General features: G+C 44.9%; 1 protein-coding gene across 4 annotated transcripts in view; it reads right to left on the bottom strand.

The window, feature by feature from the left end:
- LOC126060831 (zinc finger and BTB domain-containing protein 16-like) overlaps nucleotides 1-14621 on the bottom strand; it is a 130503-nt gene extending 115882 nt beyond the window's left edge. For 2 of the 4 annotated variants that reach the window (XM_049857179.1, XM_049857176.1), the window contains exon 1: nucleotides 292-9362. The gene's annotated coding sequence lies outside the window, so the exon portion shown is untranslated. The other 2 variants (XM_049857177.1, XM_049857178.1) reach the window with 2 other exon arrangements.
- Nucleotides 14622-15357: the final 736 nt, after the last annotated feature.

The raw sequence follows: 15357 nt of genomic DNA, 5'->3' as shown, positions 1-15357 counted from the left end.
ACAGGCCTGGTGATCTGCTTCCAAAAGGTCACAGACTGTGGTGCAGTTTCTACTCTGCACACATGGGGTTGCCATAAATTGGAGTGGACTAGACGGCAACTAACAGCAGCAACATCTGAGGCCAAGGAGAGGACAAAACAGATCCAATTTTACCAAGAAGCACCCAGGAGAGTTCGACAGACGTATGTGCGCTGTAGAACTTGCGCAGGCCCTACCTGGGAGCCACCAGACCCGTGTCGACCCTGGTCCCAGCACTGCCCCCACTGTGCCGTGAGCATTCGTACGCCTTACCTGCTGCTCAATGGTCGGGCTCAGGAGGGCTGCGCCTGTATTCTCCCCCCTCACATCTCCAGCTCCCACTCCAGGAACTGGCACGAGGTAGGCTCTGCATGAGCTGATTAACAAATGGATGCGTTCAGGGACACAAGATGCTCTTTCCCAGGGCATCCAGATATTCTTAGAACTACAGAGATTTCCCAACATGCACCCTTCCCCTGAGGCCCAGCTTAACAAGTGTCTTCCCTATGTCTTGTCAGAGGTTGAGCTCTGACATGAGGAAGGGTTTAAAGAAACCAGATAACATCCTTCTACAAATATAAGATGGTGGTGGCCATTTGATTTTCCAAAACACTTGATGGGCATTATCTCATTTTACCATCACCGCAGTTCTGTGAGGTGGGTTGAGCACATATTATCATCCCTAAGAGGCAGAGGCCCAGTAACAACTGGTCACAGGTCCAGCCTGAGACAGTACTTGAACTGACCCCCAACCCAGGACCTTTTCCACCAGATGCGCTGTTCAGTCATGAGCCATCAACGGAGCCAATAAGATGCAGAGCAGCAGGCAGGCAAGTAGGGGGAAGAGGGCCTGGGCATGGCTCTGCTCTGCCGGCTGGAGTGTGGGCCGTTTGGCCTGGAACACTGACTCTCCTCCCACCCACACTCCTGTTCTCAGGCTCTTATATGCCATTGCCAGAGCCAGCCTCCACCTCCGCCCCAGTCTCTAAGCCTTGCCCACAACTTCCCTCAGCCCCAAGGAACAGGGCAGGCAAGGGCAGCCAGAGGCAGGATCTGAGGGTGGAGGGCCAGGTAGGAGTGAAGACAGGCCCTCTTAGAGCAAACAACCTCTTACAATCAGAATGTTCACATGTCAAGACCGTAGTAAAAGGCTGGAGAGCTGGTACTGATATTAGGTAAAACTGTGGGTGGAAAGACAGTATCATAAAATACACTCAAGCCGGCAGTGCCCAGATCATGAAAACGAAAGCAAGCCACCCGCTGCTACTACCTTCCAAATCTCGTAATTAGAACCCAACAGGGTATCGAAAGCATGTGACGCCCCAGGGGGGTCTCCTTAGGGCCACAGCATACAGTATCCAGTTGTGCGCAAGCCTTTTTATAGTGGTCACACGCAGTCTTCTCCCTTGCAGAACTCTTTCACAATCGTGTTGTTTTGTTTGCTCTCTTTCCCTCTAACCCCTTGCCAAAGGCCAGTGATTTCTCAATCAAACACACACACACACACACAGACACACACACACACACACACCCTTATCCACAACATTGTAGTGCACCCCACCCCCAGGTTATCTTACTCCTAGCCATGGCTAATCTATCCAAGTTGAGAAATATTAACAGTACAGAACATTTTAACTGAACAGTCTTAACTCAAAATATATTTCACAATGCTGGGCACTGGGGCGTGTACTAATAGCTTTTTGGGCAAAGTGTGTTTTTAAATACACATCCAGGCATGTGAGTGTATGTGCGTGTATGCACGCACACACGATAACTGAGTACTCCTGTCACTTGCCCAGACATGACAGATGTTTGCTTTTTCAAGAGATGTTCCGTGGAGCAGCAAAGGCTCTACTCACAAATGGTTCAGCAAGTGAACCACCTGCATATGTTCATGATCAAATCTCAAAACAGGTTTCTGTTTTATTTTTATTTTCCATCCTTTTCTTCACTGGTGATTTGTTAGCTTTCAGGAATGCCCAACTCTCACTGGAAGCTGTCAAGAGAAACGGGAGGAAAAATACCTATTTGGATTTATTTTCCAGATGGTTTCTAGAGTGACGAGTCTTCAGGTTTTAGGAGCCACCATCAGGCTAAGCTCCCCACACTGGGTTCCCACTTCTTCCCCCTAAGGGTTCCAGATCAAATCCCTGTCTCTCAGCCTACTGAACACTTTCGTGGTAAGTCCGTTGGCTTTTCACTGGATGCAAATGGATTTGCCTGACAATTGGGAGCAGTGGCTTTTCCTGGCCAAGTGGATTGGCTTGGTGTGAAAGGTGATGAGGTATTGTCCTACAAAGATGGCAGAGTACAGGACAGAATGCTGGGCCAGCAGCTAGAAGTTGAAGATCCTCATCCTGGCTCTGCCGTTAATGTGTTTTTCATGACCTTGGACCAACTATGCTATTGCAATCTCTACATTTTTTCACCTGTAAAGTATTGTGGATGCTATCTAAGGTTCACGGTCCTTTATGGAGCCAAAATTATTCAAAAGTCATATCCATACCCTTTTACCTAGGCTCCAAGGAGCTCCTCTAAGAGGAACTAATCTCTCTGGGCCATATTCAATTTTTGTGATGTCCTGTGACAAGGCTAGGTGAGCCCAAGAAAATCTAGGGCCAATGCCAGAAATCTATTCATTATAAAACCATCGACTCCAGACAACCTGAGTTTCCTCCCTCAGTGAAAGAAACTTCCAGAACTCACCACCAACCTTTCCTCCAAAACCACTCTATTCCCTACATTTCCCAGCCTTCAGAGACACAGGTGCTTTACCTTGTCCAAACCTTGGGGTAAGGACACTGCCCTGCAACTGACCCACTAACTCAGTGCCCTGAACAGGTTACCAGAGGCAAGCGTGGTGTCCATGTGATTCCACATGTAGTAAAAGGACAAAGGTCTTGCCCCACTGGCAAGGAGTCTGGTCAAAGCACACACAAAGTTCAGGAAAGAAAAAGGGAAAGGGAACAACTTCACAGGCTTTGGAGTTTGACAGAACCCAGCATTGCTTTACTCATCTTTAAACATTGTCCAGACACTCAAAGGAAAAGAAAATGGTGGAGAAGAATTTGAGTGCATTCAAGGGACTTGGCTACCAGCAAACTCTCTGTGACACTGTCTGCAGAATGGCTAATACGGAAATAAAATTCCAATTAGTTTCTGGAACAAAAGTACAAACTTGTATAAACCCATGTCTGTCACTCTTTAGGTCACAATCTTCTCTACTACCACCCCCTCCCTCCCCCCTCCCCGGCAGAAAAAGTATGTAACTGCAAAGGCATTTGATCTGTCTGCCTCCTTACCACACACACATCTTCCCAGTCTGGTCCTGTCTTTACACAAAGTCTAACTGCTTTAGCCATCTGAGGTCATCGGCTTCCACTGTAACACAGGGAAGATGGAGAGCTGGAGACATTTTTACATCTTTCTGCATACTGCCTTGGCTGACAACAGTTTTAATGCTCTCTGCTCTCAGAATAAGCCACACTGCTGAATGCTTTTTTGAAAGGAACCCAATTCTAGCCTGGCCCAAGTATCTCTGTTCTGTATTCAGTGGAGTCTCCATCTCTCCCATATGCTTCATGTCTCTACCGCCCATTCTTGAAAATCAGGTTCAAGTTCTCCCCCACCCACGATGGTGACCCACCACAGACCACACCTGGCCCATTAGGTAAACTCACAAATTATATAACAAGTTTTCACTTATGTTCAAAAAGACAAAGGAAGCAATTAGCTTCTAACAGATTTCTAGCTATGTTCTCAAGAAAACTGAGTTATCATGAGAAATTGGAACTAAGCAAATCTGAACCCTTTGCCAAGTAACTGGAGACAAGGACCTGCTCCTTCTCACTCCGATTCTCAACCTTGCAACTCTCACTAGTAAAACCAAGCTGGCAAGACACAAGCTCATCTGAACCTTTTTTGTGCTACTCTAGATCTGATAATTCATAAATATCCCATCTGGTTTAGACTCCAAACTCCATAATGGCAGGAGCCAAGCCTATTTTTTCTTTTTTTCATATGGCCTAGTTTAGCAGGGATTACCCAATGCTGCTGAAGAAATACCTCCATCTAAGGGGGGGACTCTACCATCCATCTGTCAATTTGTCATACTTTGGTGGCTTACATGTTGCTATGATCCTGGAAGCTATGCCACCAGTATCTCAAATATTGGCAGGGTCACCCATGGTGGACAGGTTTCGGTGGCGCTTCCAGATTGAGAAAAACTAGGAAGAAAGGCTGGGCAATCTACTTCTGAAAATCAGCCAGTGAAAACCATGTGGATCACATAACATTATCTGAGATGTCAACTCACTTTGGATGCATCATGAGGAGGGACTGATCACTGGAGAAGAACATCATGTTTGGTAAAGTGGAGGGTCAATGAAGGCAAGGGAACACTCAATGAAATGGGCTGACACAATGGCCGCACAATGGACTCAAGCATACCAGCAATCATGAAGACAGTGCAGGACCAGGCAACGTTTCATCCTGTTATACATGGGGTTGCCATGAGTTGGAGCCAACCTGACAGCAACAAACAACAACAAGAGGAAGTCTAGGCATTCCTCCATCCAAACAATATTCCAAGTTCAACAGCTTCAATCGCAACCCCCAACTCAGCACTGGGCCCTGTCCTGATGGCTTCTGAAGTCCATACAAGAAATGCCGGTGAAGCCTGAGCTTCAGACAAATCTCTCATCCTCATGCTAAGACTTCATCTCATCACCCACTTGGAACAGCAACAGCAGACAGAGTGGCAGCAAGGCAAGGTCATGCCAAGCTCAATCCTCTCTACCCTCGGCCTCCTGAGATAGCTGACCATTCAGCTGCTTCCTAGGGGGACAAGGGGGAGCCTATATCTACTGTCTTCAGGAGAAGCTCAGCCCAGTTCCATCACAGACAGTTGGGAACTGGAGGAGAAGGTGGCTAGAGAAGGACTAAGTGAACAACCAGGTTCCACAAAGAAAAGGCCAGCAACAGCACTTGCCTGAGAGAGAGGAGTTCAAGGCTTGGCACTGCCAATGATACATTTCTTCCCAAGCTCCTCTGCCCTGAGACAAGTGGCAAAGGTGGCACAGACCATTGGCAAGGTAGGTTTAGAGAGAAGATTCTCACTCCTAATAACTAAAGGGCTGTACTCCTTCATTCTCCTACTGGGGAGTTGAAATTGCCTGGCCTGTGAGTTTTGTTGGGCAGACCAACGCTGGGAACTAGGACCTGTGATCTGGAAAAGCAAGCGGGAGGGAATTCCATAGTGGGAGTACCCACTGCCCTCTCCCACCCTTGAATAAGGACAAATAAAGTAGGGAATCCATCCTATGAGGGCTGTTACAAGGTAATATTTTCCTTGTTCTCAGCTTAGCTGCCTCCATTCCCTGAACCAACCCTCAGCCCTGGCCAGAGTGGCTCAGAAGGTCCTTCCGACTCACTTCATCCTTAGTCTGAGGCTGCTCAACATGCAAAGTCACCCAGCGTTTAAGGCTTTGCTTTCTAATCTCATAACCACCAACTTGACCTACAGAGCAGACGAGGAGGCAGGAGATCTAAGCTAAGGTCTAAATGACCCTCCTCTCTCAAAAGCCTGCTGCCCACTTGAGACCCAACACTCTCCAAGATCCTCCACTGACCATCAGAACCCAGTCACCATGCAAACTTCCTGCTCCTCCCTTCAGCAGAACCTGATGAATCAGAACTACCGTGTCTCCGCATGTGGGCATGGCGTGGGGAAGGGCCCTTCTTCATGGAGCCCTGCCAATGCTCTCAGTCTTGAAAGCAACAACTGACTCCTAAGCCTAGTGGTTCAATCATCTTCCCAAGTAGAAACAGAACCGAAAAGGGGAGAGAGCTTATTATAATTCAGCAATAGGCTTATTCTTTCTCCTATACCCCTTACGTCAAAAACCTATCTTGAATGTGCATCTGGAGCCCTGGTGGTGCAGTGGCTAAGAGCTCAGCTGCTAACCAAAAAGTCAGCAGTTCGAATCCACCAGCTGATCCTTGGAAACCCTCTGTCCTATAGGGTCACTGTAAGTCGGAGCTGACTCAAAAGCAACGGGTTTGGTTTTTTTTTTTGTTTTGGTTTTGGTTTTACTGCACATTTACCTTTTATTCAAATAAGCACAGGAAGGTCAAACAGCCAAAGGCATTCTGTGCTCTAATTTTAAGAGAAGGATAAATGAAAAGCTATTAGGCTGTCAGGCATTTATTCCCAGAAGCAACTTCCAGGGAGACTGCAGGGTATTACCACATTCTGTCTAATCTCCTGTCCTTTCTAAGTGGGCCTTTTTGTGGAGAAGGAATATCCTGTACAAGCCTGTTCTACTAGAGGCCTCCACCCCAGCCAGGACCAGTCATTCAGAGGGCATTTGGCATGTCCAGGGAACGTTCCCTACTTCCTGAAGGTAACATTATATCTTCCCAAGGAACATCTCTTAATGTCACCAACAGTGACAGACTCCAGGCTTGGTGGGCCATTAGTCACTCCCAGTGTTGTTCTTGGAATACCAAGTCCACAGTTCAGGACTAAGCCATTTATAAGTTCCTCAAAACTACAAGTTCCTTGAGCACAAAAATCACATCACTATCCCTGCCTTCAAAACTCTCATACAGATTCACACAGCCAGAGCAGACGTCAGAGAAGCCACTGCCAGTGAAGCCACTGCCAGCCACCCCGAGACAGTGGAATAACTGAAGAAAATCCAGCCCTGGAACAGCCTGGAATCAGAGAGGAGGCCTGGTACCCCAGGAAGGAAAAAAAAAAAAAAAAAGATGGTATAGTGCTAATCTTGGCTGGGGAAGGGGTCACTTTCATTTTCTCAAGGCATGTCGGAAATTATCCTTGTATTCCCTTTTTTTTTTTAATGTTGAGATTAGACAGTCATTTGACAAGCTGTGAATGCTTAGCTAGTATTACCACAAATTATCCTTCTAGCAATAGAGTTTATTCCTCCCTGACTAATCAATATTAATAAACATTACTGAATGCTTTTATAACACAATTTATTTTTTAATAGAAGTCTTTAAGTATGCCATAAAGTAAATATACCAATAAAAGGCAAGAGTTTCAAACAACAAATTAAAAAACAACCACCAAGAAGGGGAAGGAGGTTGCTCACAGAGCACCAGTTAACACCTTCTGTGCTTCAGGTTTAGGGGTACACAGAGGGTACCTCTCTGCCAGGGATCTGGACCAGTGAAGCTACAGAAGACAGTGGTCATTTGGTTACTCTGGAGTCTTTTAAAGGGAGGTGGAGAGAATACCAAAGAAGCCATACTTTCTCAAAAATCATCTAGATAAAAAACATGGTATATGTGAAGAGTATGCTTCTCAGTTCAAGCAGATACACGAGACTAAATGGAAAGGAGTGTTCTGTCACATTATACGGAGAGCAACTAGGGTCACATAACAATGTCTGTATAAATTTCTGTATGAGAAACTAACTTCAACTGTAAACTTGCACTTAAAGCACGCACACACACACACATAAAGCCACCCTGGGTGGTGCAAATGGTTAACACACTTGGCTGCGAACCAAAGGGTTGGTGGTTTGAGTCCACCTGGAGGCACCTCGGAAGAAAAGCCTGGCGATCTGATACCAAAAGGTCACAGCCTTGGAAACTCAGTGAAGTGTAGCTCGACTTTACACACATGGGGTTGCCATGAGTCGGAATCAACTTGACAACAATGGGTTTGGGTTTGGGTTTTTTTTTGCTTTTGTTTTTGTTTTCGGTTTTTCTACACACTACACACACACACACACACATCAGTGCAAGAACAGTTGTCCATATAGTCCAAGAGAAAAGCCCCATGGGGTTCTTGGAAAGAAAGCCGTGCACCCTGCCTTGGGCTGGGATCAAGGCCAGTCTAGAGCTCACTGAAGAATGGAAAGAGCTGTCTTGAACTTTGAAAATGAGGAAGGACCATGGCATTCCCTGCAGCCATAACCACAACCAAGTACAGTACTTTCTGATAAGGCTGCCCAAGAGTATTAAAACACAACATCAGGAATGACAAAGGGGCAGGCTAACCTCCCTGCAGCAACTGCTCCGGGGCAGATCTTCACAGCTGCTGAGCACCAGGAGGCCTGGGCTTCTGGCTGTTACATAACCAGGCCTTTGTTTTGAAATACCGAGTTTTCCTAAGTTGTTTATTTGAAATATCTCTATCAACATATTTCACCAAGAACAGAATTTTTTCATTTGTGTGCTGGGCTATAGGATGATCTTATCACACACAATCTCATATAGTCTCTTTCAGTAAGGTCTTAGTGTGCTTATCTGCGAAGTTCCTGGTAGCCAAATATGATTGAAATGTTCTATTTATGCTCCCTGGATTAAGGAGATGTTGCAAAACTGCACAAAAAAACCTGGCAGATGTAAGTAAGGTATTACTGCCTGGGCAGTTAAGATCTGAGGGGAAGGGATCAATACACACTTTTGCAGTTTTCTTTTCTTTCTTTCTTTCTTTTTTTCAGAAACCAGGAAAGTTGTGCTTTTAGAAAAAGGAGCAATAGTAAAATATCTTAAGATTTACAGCTTCTCAGAGCTTTCTCCAAACCCAAAGCACGATGTGTGCTTGATGATGTCAGCCCGAGGAAAACAAAAATAAATCCAAAATATCCTCTCCAGATTCTAAAAGACCCTATAAGGGATTAAACTATGGTTATGGATGAACAGGGTTTCTGTTTTTTTCTCTCTGACTCTGTATGAAGCTTTTAACCAGCACAAACAGCCAGTTTCTGGGAAAACAGTTTTCAAAGAGCTAGAGGCTCTTCCTTTATCTCCTTGTTTTGCCTGAATGTGTGTAAGCTCATTTTTACACATCCCTACTTTAATCAGGAAGTCAAAAATCACCTTCAAGGCCATGGACCAGCCATGGCTCCTCCAAGGCTGCTGAGAATAAGTAGGCTTATTAAAGGCCTCAAAAGAAAGTTCCTTTGGAATTAAACTATCCTGAAAACCTTCTTAATGTATATTGCCTCATTCTTTCTGCTTTAAAGTACACTGAAAATCAAAGTACTTTTCTATGAGGATTCTGAGCTTTAGAGCCATCATTCTAAACATAATTATGAATACAAGATAAGAGACTGAGTAGATTAACCTGTATGGACATCAAATCACACTGTGAAATTTATTGTCATTTTAATGAAGAAAAAAGCAAAATCAAATAGATACTAGCTTTTCTTTGCTAGCTCTTTTTCCTTTCTTCTAGAAAAAAAAAAAAGACATCTACTCAACTGAGGTTTTATAATAACAATGCTAACGCATTTATATATCCACAGCGGACTTTTGAAGGGCCTTCCGAGGCTCAGCTCAACCACTATGGAAACTGAGGCTAAGTGACTTACTTTCCCACATTGTAGAGCAGGCAGAAAATTTCAGACTTCTCCACTCAGGACCTGCCTCCACATTCACCCACCTGAGGAGAGAACATATGCCCTATTCATGATGTCTTCCTAGAACCTCTGGGCTGGAGTCTCCCCATAAAATAGGCAGGAAAATAACCAACAACAAAGGTGGCACTGAGGTCATGCCTGGGATGGCACCGTGGTTAAGAGCTATGGCTGCTAACCAAAAGGTCAGCAGTTCGAATCCACCAGCCACTCCTTGGAAACCATATGGAGCAGTTCTACTCTGCCCTGTACAGTCACTATGAGTCGGAATTGACTGTTAATGAGAGAAAACAAGAACAGAGGGTCCTCTAAGAAAAATGTGAGCAACAGGATCCACAGACAGCTGTGTCTCACAGAGACTTTATGACCTCCTAGCAGTAACATGTCAGGAAGGGCATGTTGCCTAGTCCCCTACGGTTCTTCATCCCATACCTTAGGCATCTACTGTGTACCAGGTTCTGGGAAACTAAGACTGAACTGGAACCACAGTCTAGCTAGGTAGTTTCTGCATCAACACTATTCTCCATTACTGCACTTAACTGGTTTCCTTTATACACTTAATTTGCAGTTATATATTTGCTTTTTTAGTAGTAGTCTTTACCTCTACCAGATTGTAAGCTACATGAAGGCAGAAACCATATACTGTAGTCTCAGAGTCTCTAATACTGCCTAGGACAAAGTACATTTGTTTAAATACTAGCTTCACTGAGGTATTAGTCACATACCATAAAATTCACCTTTTTTTTGTTTTAACAACACAGTCATGATATATATCACTTATCAAGTCTGGTGAGGGATGGTTCCAGTTGGTGATTTTTGGTGACTCCTTTTCCTCAGTACATTAGCAATCCCTGTTTCCAAATTCCCAACAGATATTCATCTCTGAGAACCAAGAATGAGAAACTGAAAATCCCAAAACTGTAAATATATTCTGTACTTTTCATAGCACTGTATTTTCATGCTTTGAAATACTAATGAGTGACCATAACAAGCAAAGTTAATGGTGGTGAATCAACAGGGCTGAAGATAGCGAGAACGGCAACACAATGTGAATAATGTAACTAATGCTAGTGAATTGCACATGTTGCAGCTGATGAACCGGTTTATGTTCAGCTGTGTATAGCTTCACCAAAATTAAAAATGTAAAAAGCAGACAGCAATACCAGAAAAATCATAAATACATTGTTTATTATTATAAACCAATATATTATGATATTAACATTATTGTTGTTGTTAGCTGCCGATTCTGACTCATGGTAACCCCATGTGTTCCAGGGGAGAACTGCTCCACAGGGTTTTGGAAACAGATTGCCAGACCTTTCTTCCAAGGCACCTCTGGGTGGGTTCAAACCGCCAAACTTTTGGTCAGTAGTTGAACACTTAACTGTTTGTACCACCTAGCCACCCTTTTAATATCACAGACGGTATTTTAATAACATGTAAAAATAACATTTACCTGATACAGACATTTGATAATAGAAAACATTAAAAAAGGGAACATTAACGCAAGATAAATGCCAAATAAAAATCATCAAAAATTTAAAGGTAATATCACAAACATTTAATACATAAAAGGCTAATTGGCCTATCTGACTGTCTTGATCTTTGTTTCATGACAAATATCCAGATGCAGAAAACCCTCTTTCACTTGGTATTGATGCTGGTCAAAAAATTCACCCTTTTAATGTATACAATTCATTGGATTTTAGTTTATTCACAGACCATTACTACTATCTAATTCCAGAATACTTCATTATCCAAAAAAGAAATCCTGTACCCATTAGCAGTCACCCTCCATTCCTTCTTCCCTGTAGTCCCTGGTAACTATTAATCTGCTCTCTGCCTCTATGGCTTTGCCTATTCTGGACATTCCATATTAGTGGAATCATACAAACACAGCCCTTTTGACTAGCTTCTTTCACTCAGCATAATGTGTCCCTGGTTCACCCATTCATCCATGTTGTAGCATGAACCCGTACTTTTCATTGCTGAATAATATCCCACTGTATGAGTGTAACATGTTTACCCGCTCATCCCCTGAGGGGCACTGGGATGGTTTCCACTTTTTGGTTATTGCAAAGCATGCTGCTATGAATATTCATGTACACATTTCTGCGTGGACTTACGTTTCCTCTCCTCTGGGTTATACCTAGGAGTAGAGTTGCTGGGTCATATGGTAACTTCTTTTTTATGGTAACTTCATGTTTAACCTTTTGAGGAACTGCCAGACCCTTCTCCAAAGCAGCTGTCCCATTTACATTGCCACCAGCAGTACAGGAGGGTGCCAATTTCTCAAAACATTTTTAGACTAAAAGAGTAAATGAATGAAGATTTCTTCTTCTGGGAAAGCCTCCAGGAAAGGGGATGAGTTTCCCAGGCTCTTCTGGTAAGCTAGCGTTTTATCTGCAGACATGAGGTGCCACACTCATGTCAGAAACCCCAAATGCAAAGTGAAGAAACAAAATTTTTTTTAAAAAAGTGAAGAAACGGCTCAAAGCAGGTACTACCTTCACGTGTGATTTCAACCCCTACCTTCCACCCCATCTCCAGCTTCTATAATTTAATAACACAAACTGCTTACACAGATTTACTTGAAGAAGTACGAGCAGGGCCACAGCTCAATTGCAGCAGGCTTTGATTTGGTCAGAAGAGAGGAAAGCTTTATTTAACAGCCCTACTGTCTATGGCACGAAGTTTGAAAATACATGTAATAATACTTAAAAATATCCCAGGCAAACCCTAGGAGAGGGAATCCATAGAGCTGGAACCTTCTGAGAACGTGGGATCCATGAACAAGGGCCTGACCTCTTTTCCTGAGCTTCTTAGTGTGGGCAGGGTTTCCTGGAGCAGGCTGGGCGAAGAAGCTCTGTTAAGAGTTCCCCAAACTTTTTCTTTTTTTCCATTTTCTCTCCTTTTAAAAGGCGGCAGCCGTATTCCTTTCTGCACAGACTCCTTGCAAAGAACAAACAAACAAAGGCTGGGACCAAGCAAGGCCCCTTGCAAGCTGCAGGTAATTAAAACAGCCTGTAAATGCCCCAGCAGAAAGCACTTCAAAGAGACAGTAATTCCAGCAATGGCCAGTCAAGACTGTGTGGTGTAAAAATTATGAGTTTTCCCAACAGGGAGCTCTGTGTGAAAAGGACAGGGGTTGGTGGCAACGGGAGGGTGAGCCACACAGAGGAGGTTTACAATTGGTGTCCAGGCCCAGCGTGTGCATGACTGTGTCTGTGTGTGTGGCACGCTCACTCACAAGAGAAAGGGGGACTGTATGTGTGTGTGTGTGTGTGTGTGAGAGAGAGAGAGAGAGAGAGAGAGAGACGGAGAGAGCACGCATTAATCAACGCCCAGACGGTTCAAGCGTGTGGGCACAGAGATAAAAGGGGAAATAAAATAAAGGCAGCAAATACACATCCTCTCCTCCCGCTGGGCCCCGTCTTCACAGGGAGAAGCACCAGGCAGCTTGCGTGTCCTCGGCTCCTAACTTCTAAGCCTGACAGGTGGGCAGGAAATCTCTAACACCGACGCAGCCAGGCAAAGCGGCGGCTCGCTGAAAGGGTGCTTGCTTTCCGTCTTACCGCGCAACCCATAATACCCAACAACATACTGTCAGCTACGTTATCTTAAAACAGAGGATGACGAAAAGATCGATATTCTTAAGCTTGACTCTAGATGTGCTAGGTCCTCCATGCTGCCCCCCCCCGGAGCCCTGTGCTAAGTACGCTATTGCTGTTATCAGCCCCCGACTCAGGACCACCCCATGCACAATGCTACCAGACACTGCCTGGTCTTGCACCATCCCCATGACTGGTTGTGGATCGGACCGTTGTGCTCCACAGGGTTTTCACTGGCTGATTTTCAGAAGTAGATCCCCAGGCCTTTCTTCCTAGTTCGTCTTAGTCTGGAAACTCCGCTGAAACCTGTTTAGCATCATAGTATGCAAGCCTCAATTGACAGACAGCTGGTGCCTGTACGTGAGGTGTACTGGTTTGGAAACAAACCTGGATCTCCCACATGGAAGGCAAGAAGTCTATCCCTGAAGTACCAGTGCCTTATGCTTAGATGACATGATCCGATTCTCTTGTGTGATGCTGATGCACACAACAACAGAGTTTGTAGCCACTGGGCCACGGCCACTGCAGCATCCACGCCCAGACACATCTGGCTCTGCTTTTATAATACACGACACAGAAAACTCAAACTGACACACATCTGACCAAAACAGGGTGCTTTTTGAAATATATAGGTCTATCACTAATTTTTCTATATTCCCCCTGCAGGGACCTGACACTCATAAAAGGACATTTTGCCAGGTAGGAGGGCAAGTATGCTCCCTAGGAAGCCTTCTTTGCTGGTCCTCCCCTCCCCTCCTCTCCACTCCCAAAGCTGACCCTCTGCTTTACTCTTGTCTTTTGTATGTGCGTTTGTTGTTGTACTAATGGCACTGAGTTTGTGGTTAACGCACTAGCCTGCTAACTAAAAGGTTGGAGGTTCAAGCTCACTCAGAGGTGCCTCAAAAATAAAGGCCTGGGGATCTACTTCCAAAAAAGCTGCCACTGAAAACCCTGTGGAGCACAGTTCTACTCCGACACACATGGGGCACCATGAGTCATAGCCGACTCGACAGCAAGAGGTCTCTGTTTCTCCAACAAGATGAGGAGCTACTCGAAGGAGCATTCTTGCCTCATTTAGCTCTGCATGCCCAAGCCTGGCAAAGAACATGGCACGTGTAGGTATGCAAGAAATACTTTGTGAACAGGTGAGCAGATGGGTGAGTGGGTGAGTCCTGGCCGTCCTGTGGGTAATTAATGAATCAGGGACTGGGTGGGGTACGACATGTTGCTCAGGGCCCAGTACCAGGCTGCATCCTCACTCTTCATCAGTCAGCCAAGACTGACCCCACAGAGGGAAGGTAGGGGCCTCTGCGCACCAAAAGTAGAAGAGAAACCACTGCGGTCGGTGGCTGTATTTCTCCATAAACACGATCCTGCTCTGCTCCACTCACTAACTCCTCCTGACACTGCTGGCTTTAAGCCCACACATAAAAATGTCCCTTACTATTTTTATTTAATGAGCTTTCATTTTCCTCCCCCTCTTTTTAAATGAGAAAGGAAAGCCCACCTCCTAATGGGGATGGGGGAGAGAGGAAGCAAAGTGGGATCTTTTTAAAATGGGTCATAACTTCATGTAAAGCTTTCTCCTGACAATCCTCCCCCCTCAGCCCCTGCCCCCACATCCCTGCGCCTTCCACCCTCCCAACACCCTCCCTTCCCCCCATTCCAAATAAGACGCATGCATTTTGGACATTTGATTACTTTTAAGTATATATTTTTCCCTCAAATAGACCAAATACAATGGTTAGGAAATGCGACAGAAAACTATTCTGAGCCATTTATTGCCTTAATACCCACCTTTGTCCAACAGGCAGTTTTGACAACAGCGATAAATTCCAAATTTATGTCAACAGAGCATATGTTGAACACCTCATTTCTGAGCTAAAGCGGCCTGCCGCCCTATAAATCACCGTTCTGTTTGAAATGAAAGTAGATTACAGGCCTGTGTTATTGAGCAGTTAGAGCTATAGTCATATAAATCAGAACTTTTAACTCTAGGCAATCCGTTGTGCAATTAACTAAAGGGTACTTTGTCATTTCAAGGCTTGTGCACAGGCTTGGCAGGGCACAGCGCTAGTAGGGAGGGGGGTGGGCAGGAAAAAAAGTTTTTAGGCAACAAGAAGTTTCTTGACCGCACCATTCACCACACCCCACAGCCCCTTAGCCCCCAACCACCACCACTACAGGGACCTCCCAAGCCTACCTGCTGGAAAAGGTAGTCTCATAACCAGGATCTGCCACGAAGACAACATCATACTGAGCTTTTGTCAAAGAGTCACCTCTAGCAACCCAAGTGTCTTTTCATTCATCAATTAAGCACTTCCTGAGCACAA

Source organism: Elephas maximus, chromosome 17, assembly GCF_024166365.1.
Source record: "Elephas maximus indicus isolate mEleMax1 chromosome 17, mEleMax1 primary haplotype, whole genome shotgun sequence".
Lineage (NCBI taxonomy): Eukaryota > Metazoa > Chordata > Mammalia > Proboscidea > Elephantidae > Elephas > Elephas maximus.
Note: the sequence above shows the minus strand (reverse complement) of the source record. Positions and strands in the feature narration are given on the sequence as shown.